Source organism: Myotis davidii, unplaced genomic scaffold, assembly GCF_000327345.1.
Source record: "Myotis davidii unplaced genomic scaffold, ASM32734v1 scaffold123, whole genome shotgun sequence".
In the NCBI taxonomy this organism is placed as follows: Eukaryota; Metazoa; Chordata; class Mammalia; order Chiroptera; family Vespertilionidae; genus Myotis; species Myotis davidii.
Window position 1 is genome coordinate 1,936,593 of NW_006295391.1, and position 11,082 is coordinate 1,947,674.

At 38.5% G+C, this 11,082-nt stretch overlaps 1 protein-coding gene across 1 annotated transcript in view; it reads right to left on the bottom strand.

Moving 5' to 3' along the window:
* KCNMB2 (potassium calcium-activated channel subfamily M regulatory beta subunit 2) overlaps positions 1-9,423 on the bottom strand; it is a 236,124-nt gene extending 226,701 nt beyond the window's left edge. The window contains exon 1 of the mRNA XM_006770029.2: positions 8,808-9,423. The gene's annotated coding sequence lies outside the window, so the exon portion shown is untranslated. The remainder of the gene's footprint in view (positions 1-8,807) is intronic.
* Between the last annotated feature and the right edge of the window lie 1,659 nt (positions 9,424-11,082).

Below are 11,082 nucleotides of genomic sequence, written 5' to 3' on the forward strand. Positions count from 1 at the left end.
AGGCACTAAAGTCAATGGAGAAATATACCTTGACAATTGAGATTGGTTATGATAGACATTCTCTAGGTAGTGTTCTCTGTACCCAGGCTATTGTTATCTTTTTATAGGTCCAAAAAAAAAATTTCTCAAGTTTGGCAACATATTATCTAAGCCTTCCTTCTCCTTTAGATATAAACTTTATTTCTCTCTCAACTTTTCTTTTGATTCATCCCAACTGAGAACTGAGTCCTATGCTGTTCTTTTTTATGTTTTTCAAGAAAATAATTACCTTGAGTTGTCTACACAGAGAGCCCATGTGACTGTTCCCAAGCACCACGAAGGGTCAAATAAAAACCACTAGGAAGCGAAGTTACACCAGTCATTGATCATCTCCACTGACAGGAAGAAACCTAATCCATCCTTTTATAATTTTGCCCCTGAAGTTAGGTATTATTTTCTTCTGGCTGTCAGGCTATTGCTTCCCCACCCCCTTAATTTCTTCATTTGTAATATACTAGGAAATGAAAAAAAATCCAAAGACATTCAATGGCCCCAGATTTAATATAGAAATACAATCCCCTAAGGAAGGAAACTATACTTCAGCTTGATGGAGCTACATATTCTTCCCATGGTCAGAAATTTCCAGATGCATAGGCAAAACCAAACTCAAGACATTTAAGAATTATCTCACGGGCAAGATTTACCAACTGCTTCTCTCTCCTTCTCATTACGTGCCTTATGCAGTGGTACAGAATGATCCTCTGCATCTATGCAAAGCAAGAAAGAATCCAGATTTGCATTTAAATTGCTGTCTATTTTTTAACATTCTTAGCTTTTCACTTTGAAAGATACTTTACCCTTTGTGGATAAGAGTTATAGAGTCAGGCGCTTGACCTTTACCAGATTCTGAGTGAAAATTTTAGTAATAATAAAATAAAGAGACTTAAAAAGTCTGACAAAACCAAAATCATTATTTATAAAGTCCTGAACTATGTACAGTGGAATTCCCCAGACACTTGCAGTGTAGGAAGGGCTATATTTTGACAAAGTTCCAAAATGAATCTTCTTTTGATAGAAGCCTACATGGACTGGTTTTATAAATCATTTCCAACCAAAGAAAGTCTGTGAGTAATATGATTCTATGAGTAAACAGGTAAGATCAGATATCCCATTCTCTTTTTTCTTTCCTCTTCCCTAAGAACCCTATTTGCACCCAGAGCACAAAAGGGATTCAGTGAAATTAAGATCTGTGTGGTTTCTAGACCCCTTCATTGCTACACAGCCTTGTAAATAACAATAAGAAATAAAAAAATATGTTTTTATTGATTTCAGAGAGGAAGGGAGAGGGAGGGAGAAATACATAGAAGCATCAAAGACGAGAGAGAATCATTGATCAACTGCCACCTGCACGCCCCCTACTGGGGATTGAGCTTGCAACCCAGGCATATGCTTGATGGGGAATTGAACCGTGAGCTCCTGGTTCATAGGTCACTACTCAACCACTGGGCCACATCTGCTGGGCAACAATAAGAAATTTTCCTGACCTATCCAATATGTCTTTACCTCAGGGAACAGGGTGAAGAGAAGAGTGTATCAGCCGAAAAAAGCTATTTTTAAAAATTGTATATATTTAACACAGTTTGATTCACCTAAGATTTATAAAAACAAAGTGTCTGCTCTCAAGGAGTTTGCAACCTAATTATCTGGGCTAAATTTTATACTTTAAAGTTTAGTGGTGTATTTTACTTGTCTGGCTATTCTTTTTTACAAATCAATTGGATTTGTTGAAAACAGAAAATGAGCTCCCATGTCCAGAATATTCTGGAGTCTTAATTCAGGAAAGCACCAAGACGACAAGGAGCCTGCATGTGGGATTCACCTGACATTTTCCCTATTTAGTACAAATGCTAGCTAATGTAAACCAAAGCCCTCCTGTCTAGCAATATAAGCATCATCTCTTTCTTTCCTAAGAAGTCAGCAGCCTTGACATTTTGACAGCTGATTTATACCCTCCCCTCCCCCTGAGCTGGAATTCTCACCCGGGCTCATCTGTCACCCTAGCTTTGATGAGGAGGGGGCTTAGGCATTTGCTGTTGGAGGCTGTCAGACTTAAAGTTGGCTTTAAATGAAAGACTCAACCATGCTATTTAGAAAGATAAGGTAGCAGCTGTGGGCAGACAGTAAGAGGAAGGATGGGGAAAGTGTCAAAAGAAGCAGGTGATATGGGCCTGAGAACATACAGAGGAGAGGTGAATGAGGTGTTACTAAGCACATTGCAGGTCCATGGCTTTATTATTATAAGATAGTCCCATGTAGCACTATTTCTGAGATGCATGATTTATTTATCCACTTGGTCATTTACCCTCCCTGGGTCAAAAGGGACACTAAGATGTTATATATATATATCACTGATTCAACTCATTCAAGAAATACTTATCGAGCTTTAACTACTGCCAAGAACTCTGCTAGGCACTGAAAATATTGTGATGACTATGACTTAGTCCTTAACCTCCAGGCACTTACAATTCAATTGAGGAGGAGGGGAGCAGATTAGTAAACCAAAGATCAGTACAGTGTGCTAAGGGCCATGGTAGGACTATGCACACAGTATTCTTGCAATTAAAAGGAGCAATATTTTGTGAAAATTTTTAAAAAAATCAAACTTTAAAAATCATGACATTTTTATGACAATGAAATACCCACACCTTTGGAGAGGGATACTATAGCAACAGAAGAATTAGGAAAGATCACCAAGAGCAAAGATGTCATTAAAGACCAAGGCTAAGGTTACCCCCACCCTTGTATTCCCAAATACTATGCACAGATGTGAAAGTTGGACAGTGAATAATGGAAAGTATACTATCTATACTCAAATGATAGGAAAATAATTGATTCATTTGAAATATGGTGTTAGGGGAGAGCTCTCCAATACCTTGAACCGCCAGGAGATGAAAAAGTGAGTCTTAGAGCAAATTATGTTAAACATTGATGGAGGCAAAACTGAAACTATCCTACTTCAGGCACATGATGAAAAGATAGAGTCCTATGGAAAAGACAATATTACTGGGAAAAATAGAAGGTAGCAGTAAATGAGAAAGTCCAAATATGAAAAGGACTGACTCCATAAAGAAGCCATAGGCACGAGCCTGCAGGAGCTTCGCAGGGCTGTTGAGGACAGAACATTGTAGACATTATTCATTCATAAGGTTGTCAGGAGTTGGCCCATAACACACACACACACTACTTTTAGAACTAGTTTCACTTACAGAGGTGAATTTGAGATATGACAAAATATTAAAAGAAACACACAAATACAACCATTAGCAACACAAACCAATCTTCAATAATTAGAAATGTGGGGAGTTGGTGGTGCAGGATGAAGTTCAGAAGTGACTAAAGGAAAGTTTTGCCTATGTAGTAGATTGTATTTGAGAATTTTCTAATAGTTAGTCTGGAGGTGCTAATTTTTATCAAGCAATTAAATGAAAGTAAATATCTTGGCATTAAGAAATTCATAGTGTTAAATCCAAATTGCCAATTTCATGCACACCTTGCACTGAAGTCATATCCTATAATGATGCATTCATCTAGTCACTTTACCAGGAATTCAGCCTGCGCAGTCACTGGCAGAGCGAAGACAGGAAATGTTGAAACTAGAACCTGACAAGATTGAGGGAAGGCACCCAGTTAAAGTTCTTTTATTATGAATCCATAAAATGGGGTTACCTCAGAAAAGCAGACATTTTCTTGATTTTTTTTTTCAGAATTGCCTGTTTCATTTTGGGCCTAATAAGAAACAACCAAATGTCATACATTTCAAGAAATTCTGTTTCTGGGGCTGGCTATATGCTCTGACACCTTGAACTCTAATGTGATTCATGGATGATTAAATCACCCTTAAATGCTACCTATTAAATGAACTAAGAGACATGCAATACCAAGAAATCAGAACTAAATGAGATATTTAAACCAAATCTCTCAGTGTCGTAGTATATATAGCATTTAAAGTTTCATTCTAGATAATAATATTTAAGGTATTGATAGGTAATATGTATTATGCATTTAATTTGTGCCAAGCATGGTGGTAACAGCTATGCACAGATTACCTTATTTAATCCTTGCAAACCCATGAGTGATGTACTGTCACCATCTACATTTCTGCTAAAGAAAGAGAGGTTCAGCAAGGTTGAAAGAACCTGCAATGGGCAGGTCTTCAGGACTGTGGGGCTGGTGTTCGGACGCTACATTATATTGCACTTCTAGAGACTGAGGTTTCCTTAATGAGTAAATTAGCTGCCATTTAAGTTGTTTCACAGGAGCTTCAGTCCACTTTTTCTTCAGGGAAGGAATCCATAAGGTTCCCACATTGTTTGTTCACTAAGGAAAGAAAATCCTTTTCTTCAGATCCGTCCTTTTAAAAAATTCCTCTAATCACTGGCAGCCTATAGTCACTAAATAGATTAAAGATGGTTAATCTGACATTCTATTTATCAGAAATCTTTATGACTGAAGGAAGAGTGAATTTCAATAGCTTACTAGTTCTTTGACCTTGAGCAATTTGATTAACTTTTCTACATCTTCGTTTTCTTATCTGTTCAATGGAAAGTGTTCTATCTACTACTCAGGCATGCTGTGAAGATCAAATGACAGTAGCAGTGAGAACACTATTACTTTTTAAGCATTTTCTCTGTGCTAGGTATTTATTCTAAAGGGGCACTGGTACATGTAATCACTTTAATCTTCAACCCAAAGAGGGAGGTATTACTATTGCCAATTACCAGTGAGGAAACTGAGATACAACAGAATGATTTTAAAAACTTGCCCATGGTCACATAGCTATGAAGTATAAAGGTGAGATTCAGACCAAGTCTCTTTGTTCCTAAAGACTGTACATATCTCAGATGCTCTATCCAATTCATATCACACTACCTTCCTGGATTATAGAACATTCTAGAAATCCTTACTCTCAAAGAATTTGCATTCTAGCAGCATAGAGACGAATAAAAGCTCAACCTATGCTGTATTCGGGGATGATTTGATATGTTATGGAGAAAAAGGAAGCAGGGATTAGGAACAGGATTTGTGCAAGGGGGTATAATTTGAAATATGGTTTTCAGGGAATTCTTCTCCTATGAAGTGACATTCGGTAGGGCCATGAAGAAAGTGAGAAACTGAATCATGTGGTTATGTAGGGGAAGAATTTTCCAGGCAGCAGGCACAGCACAGTCAAAGGCCCTGAGGTTTGAGAGTATGTGGCAGGTTTCAGGAAAAGCCAGGAGGCCAGTGTGGCTGTAGTGGAGTGCTAAAGGGAGAGGGGTAGCAGAAGTGCTAAAGGGAGGAACCTGGGCTGATCACACATGGTTTATGAGCTGCTGTAAAGATCTGGCTTTTATATGTATTCAGATGGGAAGGTGTTGGAGACTTTTGAGCAGGGGATATTAAGATTTAATTTTAATTTTGAAATGACCACTGGTGTTGGATACAGACTAAAATGTGTGTATGAGAGCAGGGGGGAGGAGGCAGAAACAAAAGATCAATGGTGGAAATATATGCAATAATCTGATAATTGGTACTAATTTGCTCAGAGTGGTAGCAGTGGCATGATAAGTAGTTGAATATGTAAGTATGGAGGTAAGGGAAAAAGGGGAAAAGCCCAAGTTAGGGATTGGAATTTGTGAGCTGTTTGTATATGGATGATTTCTATGATCTTGAGATTAGATCAAACTCATTTAGGGAGTAAGTATAAATAAAGAAGAGATTTATAGTTGAGCCACAGATCACTCCAAAATTTAAATATTTAGGAGATAATGAGCAGCCAGAAAAGAAGATATGTTCTACCTATAAAGTAAGGAGAATTACACACACACACACACACACACACACACACACACACACACCTTTTCTAGTAAACCTGAATTAAGGTGTAGGAGTCAGTCTCTCAGGAAGGATGATGCTGAGTTTTTCACGATGTGCCAAAAACCCAAGGAGGAAGAGGCTTTGATAGGGCCATGGCACTCCTGCTCAGCCTTTCTTGGACCAACAAATGACTTGGGAATTTGTATTGAAGACTTAGTGGATAATCTGAAGTATAATAATGAGAAAGATGGCAACATGATTGGAGTAGGAGATGTAAACTTTAATGATGTTAGTGTTTTTGTGAATATTAATATAATGTCTACTTTAAAAAATTTAGCCACCCTACAGATTAATAATGAGAATAAAATTGTGTGCTTTTTTCATACACAGGTATATATTAAAATTAGGATTATATTGAATATACATTGTTATAGTCAGCTTTTTATTTCCTCTAATAGCACAGATATTTTGGGAAGGTTCTTTTTTCATTATATTTTTATGGGAGATAATAAATAGTCAAAGAGAGGATTGTGTTAATTTGAGAAATGTTATGTCCAATATCTACTAATAAAGTAGAATGACGGCTGCGTGTGTATTTGAGAGAGACAGAGAACACAGACAACTCTGGACTTGCTGACTTGTGTCTTGGTGACTAAATGATGACTGTGCTACCCTTAGGGACTGAGAAAACAAGATAGGCTAGAGCTTTGCTTATTTTTTATGTCAGGGTGGAATCCAGAGTTGCTTTATGTATTACTGGAGAATTGCTGTTTTTTCATTACTAGATGTGGCAAAAACTGAAAGGGAAGACTATCTGGAAATGCTCTGATTGACAAGGTAAATAGGAAATGAAGTTAATTAGTAACACCAAGTAGGTCATTGTGACTAAATTGCTTGGCTTGGTTTTCCCCACCGCCTAGAAACAACCACCACCACCACCACAACAACAACAAATTGCCGTATCTCTCCTATATATTTCATGTTGTAGGGGTCTAGTCTAGACACATATACCATCAAGATTTAACATCAGAACTTTTCCCATAAATCTGTAAAAACTGTGAAGAGTCATTTTAGTTTAGCAAGAAAGTGCTATGAGCATGACCACAGCAAAAGAATTCTCCTGTTGACAACCTATATGGCATAAATTGCTTCTATAGTCAATGGATGATGTGATTAGATTCAGAAGATATTAGTAAGACCAGAGCAAGTGAAAGTCTTTTTCAAACAAATAAAATTAATGAAACAATAGAAATAACATTCAGTTGTAAACTTCTGGCAGCTGTAAGTAAAATGTGTGTGTTTCCCTTTGTGTACTGCGAACTCTCCGTATATGGGTTCTTGATGGGTGAGCACAATTGGCTAGAGAATGGAACTTTACAAGGTCAAGGTCGCACATTCCACTGGCCACACAGAAGCAGAAAACTATGTCATAGCCATCAATTGCATCAGAAATTCTATGCAGTTATTTCACGTGCTCTTGGTCACATAAAGATTAGCAAAGAGAGTTTCAGTAATTTTCATCACACTATTAGGGAAATAGACACACAACTTTAAGCACACTACAGGACAATGATTTCAACTTTGTATGTGAATGGCAGTGTTTACACAGAAACTGGCAAATGGACAAACTTAACTGCATCAGAGAAAAAGCCCACCACTCTTTAATTTCAGTATTTAGCCGAAGCAAACATACTATAATTATATTTCACTTTTATTTCTAGTCAGTACTGCATGACTATAGAACTTTTGGCAGCATATTATATTATTTTTAAATACACAATTATTCTGTGTATCCTTGCCATTTGCTATAACTAAATCAATGCATCAGAACATAGTGTCTTTCATAATCTCAAGCAACATCTTTGCATCCAGGAGTTTGTGAAGTCTATCAGGGAAGCGACACGGCAGGACTGAGAAATCCACTCACTATGTTTCTGCCACTTCACATTGAGGGTCAGGTGCAATGACAAACACTGACACTCGCACCCTAGATCAAGTTGCGGAAACGTTCATTTTTGATCATTGCATTTTTGGCTTTAAAAAATCTCAGCAGATGATTTCCTGACATTTCCTTTCCCCACTGAGCTACACCAACCCCATAATAAAGTACAAAGCAGCGCAAGTTCCTCTGCAAATCTGCTCCTGATCCACCCGACTTGGGAACCCACCTGCCCCTCGCATCTTTCAAGGAGAATTGTGCTTTTATGCTGTGCATGAAAAAAAGGAGAAAAGGCAAGAATAAGCCGTCTAGTTCATCATCTCTAACAAATCACCGTTTTCATCTGAAGCCCTGGCAGTTGTTGAAAAGCAAAAGCAGGAATAGAGAGAAAGCCCACCCCACCGTTAGCCTAAAACTCTTTCTCTGCTTTAGCAACACCATGAACACAAACAGTGTGGATCAGGCTGTCAACATGCAAAATGGACGAAGGTACCCACTTTTCTTTAATAATAGATTCAATCCGGAGTAGTTCTTTATGAGGGAAACCCTTTGTAATCTTCCCATTTCCCCTTTTAAAAATCAGAAGCTGCCTATCACAGCACCTGGACCAGGGGAATAAAATATTTATCTAACAGGTTTCAAGTCCTAAGGACAGCTTCCTCTTTATTTCTCTTGGACCGTTTTTGCCTCCCACCCACCAAAGTCTGCACATAACCCTACTAACGGTCCAGCTAGCACCACAGATAAGCAAACTGCTTTCTCCGTGACCTCTAAGCATTCCACTCCACGGGAGAAGCAACGTGGAAGGCACTCTGAGCAGGCTGCGAGACTGGAGCCAGTTTGTCCTCGAGGCATTTCTGCCAGAAAACAGAATACTATCCGCTGTATTTTGCTCTAAGCAGAGCTGTCTCCCACTCCCCTCTCTCCCCTTCCTGCTTCTCACCCCGCACCTGGCGGCAATTCACGACCCACTGGGCACTCTGCAAACGAAAAGCACAGCAACAGATCCCTTTGTTTTACATGCAAATCTTACCTCCGGTAGTTGTCACATCTTCCTCAAAAGCCACGCTTAATTTTTAATGACAGCGATCCGGTGCAGTCCTCTGAAGAGCCACGGGTAATCATCATTACCTCTCGTGCCTAGAGCCTTTCTGGACCATTAATGTCACAACCCTTGCTAACTCATAGCTTTAGTACTCCCGGCTCAAAATGTCTGAAAGAGTTTGGAAGGACAATAGGAGTGACAGGCACGCTAGACAGCCATGCTTGAAATTAGTTATCTGAAGCTCCGTTAAAGCTGCTTTCTACTGTTTTGAAAGCGTGCAGGAGGTAGGACTATTAGCCTATGGTAGGCATGCTGTTTCTGTTTTTATTAAATACTGTAATAGGCTGTCTGTGAGCAATGCTGTGATAGGTCTACCATCACTTCCCCACTGCTTTCGAATTCTCATATTAAAAAGGGAGAGAGGGCTCAGACGTCCTATCCTTCGGCACAGACAGATACCACCCTGCCGACTGGATCAGATTTCCCCATCCTCTTTTACTACAGGAGAGAGCATTCCCTTTGAAAAGAGGTGTTTTTACAGGCAGAGTGAAGTTGGGAATAAACACTCTAGGGTTCCCCAAACAATTCTCTCACTCGCAGCAAGGGACTCCTGCTCTGCCCAGTAACAAACATAAGCATCCTCTAGAGTCAGGTAAGGGAATCAATCCCAATGGGAAATGTTCTCATCATCACTGAGGAAGGATTCATTTTAGATAAAAAAATGGACAGAATGGATCCACAAGCACATTTATTATTTTAGGCTGACGGACAAAGCGTGTGTTCCTGTTAGAAGCAAGCATGCGCTGTGCACTGTGTCTAATTGGAAAGAATGAATGGTGGGTGGAAGGGAAGGGCTGGGGATGTGTACACTACCTTGATCCCTTTGGACAGTCATGATCATGGAAGTTCCAAGAGGGATGTCTTACCATTGGTGATGGATGAGGAGGGTATTACTTACTTGCCTTGAAATGCTACTCCGAAAAGTTGTAAGTACTTTCCAAATAGAGACGCAGAGAAAAGGCCTTGATATAAAAGGCCAGAGAGAATGTGTTATGCTCCAACTACCCAAATTAAGTCCTTTTCTTCTGCTGGCTTTTCTCTCATCCTGCTGACCCAGGAAATTAAGTGATCCCCCTCAGGGGAGGGGCTCAGGGAGAGTAGCAGGTGGAATAAGAAGGGAAATGGCCTAAATAATTGAAAATGAGGTATGATTAGCAAACAAACAAAGCAAAAACTACTGCAAAACAAAATCTCAAGGGGAATGCTTATAAATCACCTCTCGTTAATTACTGGTGGTTTTGTTATCTAGAAATACTATTATGATCATAACATCCATTATTTTATTATATGCGAGAACTGAATATTTGACTTATCAGCTGTCTGATCAAGGAAAGATATTTTATTTTTCTCTAAACTCCTGGTTTGGGTTTTAATATTCCATGATTGTTTCTGAATTTCAGTTGTTAGTTCACTGCTCACAATTTGTTCTCAGAAATAAGGTGTGATTTAATGGAAAAATCTCCTTGTTCCGCAAACCGTAAACATGTTTGGGTCTCTTTATAGTGGTTCCCCTGGGAAAAAATATAAACCAGAAAATACTGTAATTGGAATTTTAAAAAAATTCTGTTCCCATTATGTTGGTGGGACAAAAAGAAGAAAACTTTTTCAAATTTTCAGTTCTTCAAATAAAAAAAAAATATTTTGTGTTGTGTCCAAACCTTTCACTAGCCCCATGACCCTGCAAGAGAAACTATTTCGTGTCCGAATGATTAGTTGTTCACAGTTGTAATGAGTCTGGGGAATAAAAAATTATTGTCTTTAGTCCCTCAGTTTCACAGTTTGTAATTGGAGTGACACCACTGAAGTGAGAGCACACAAATTCTAGGATGAAATTGTTGGCAGGCCATTCTTCAGGATTTTATGTGTTTGTTTGTTTATAGACAAGCATACCATCCACAAATTTATAATTTTGGAGAAGGATTATTTCAGGGAAAAAGAATTTCTATGATATTCTCTTTATAAAATGTTGGGATAATAATATAAATTATATCGCCCATTTTTTTTTCAAATGTAAAAAGTGTATAAATGACAACAACCTAAACACCATGAATAGCACCATATATAATATATGATTTGAGAGAGAGAGAGAGAGAGACTCCCCAATTGGATACTTCCCTTTAATCCTTCATGTGATTAATTCAGAAAACAGATATTGATGACACAAGAGATAAGGAAAATAATTTATTTCTGGGAGGAAGTAAGA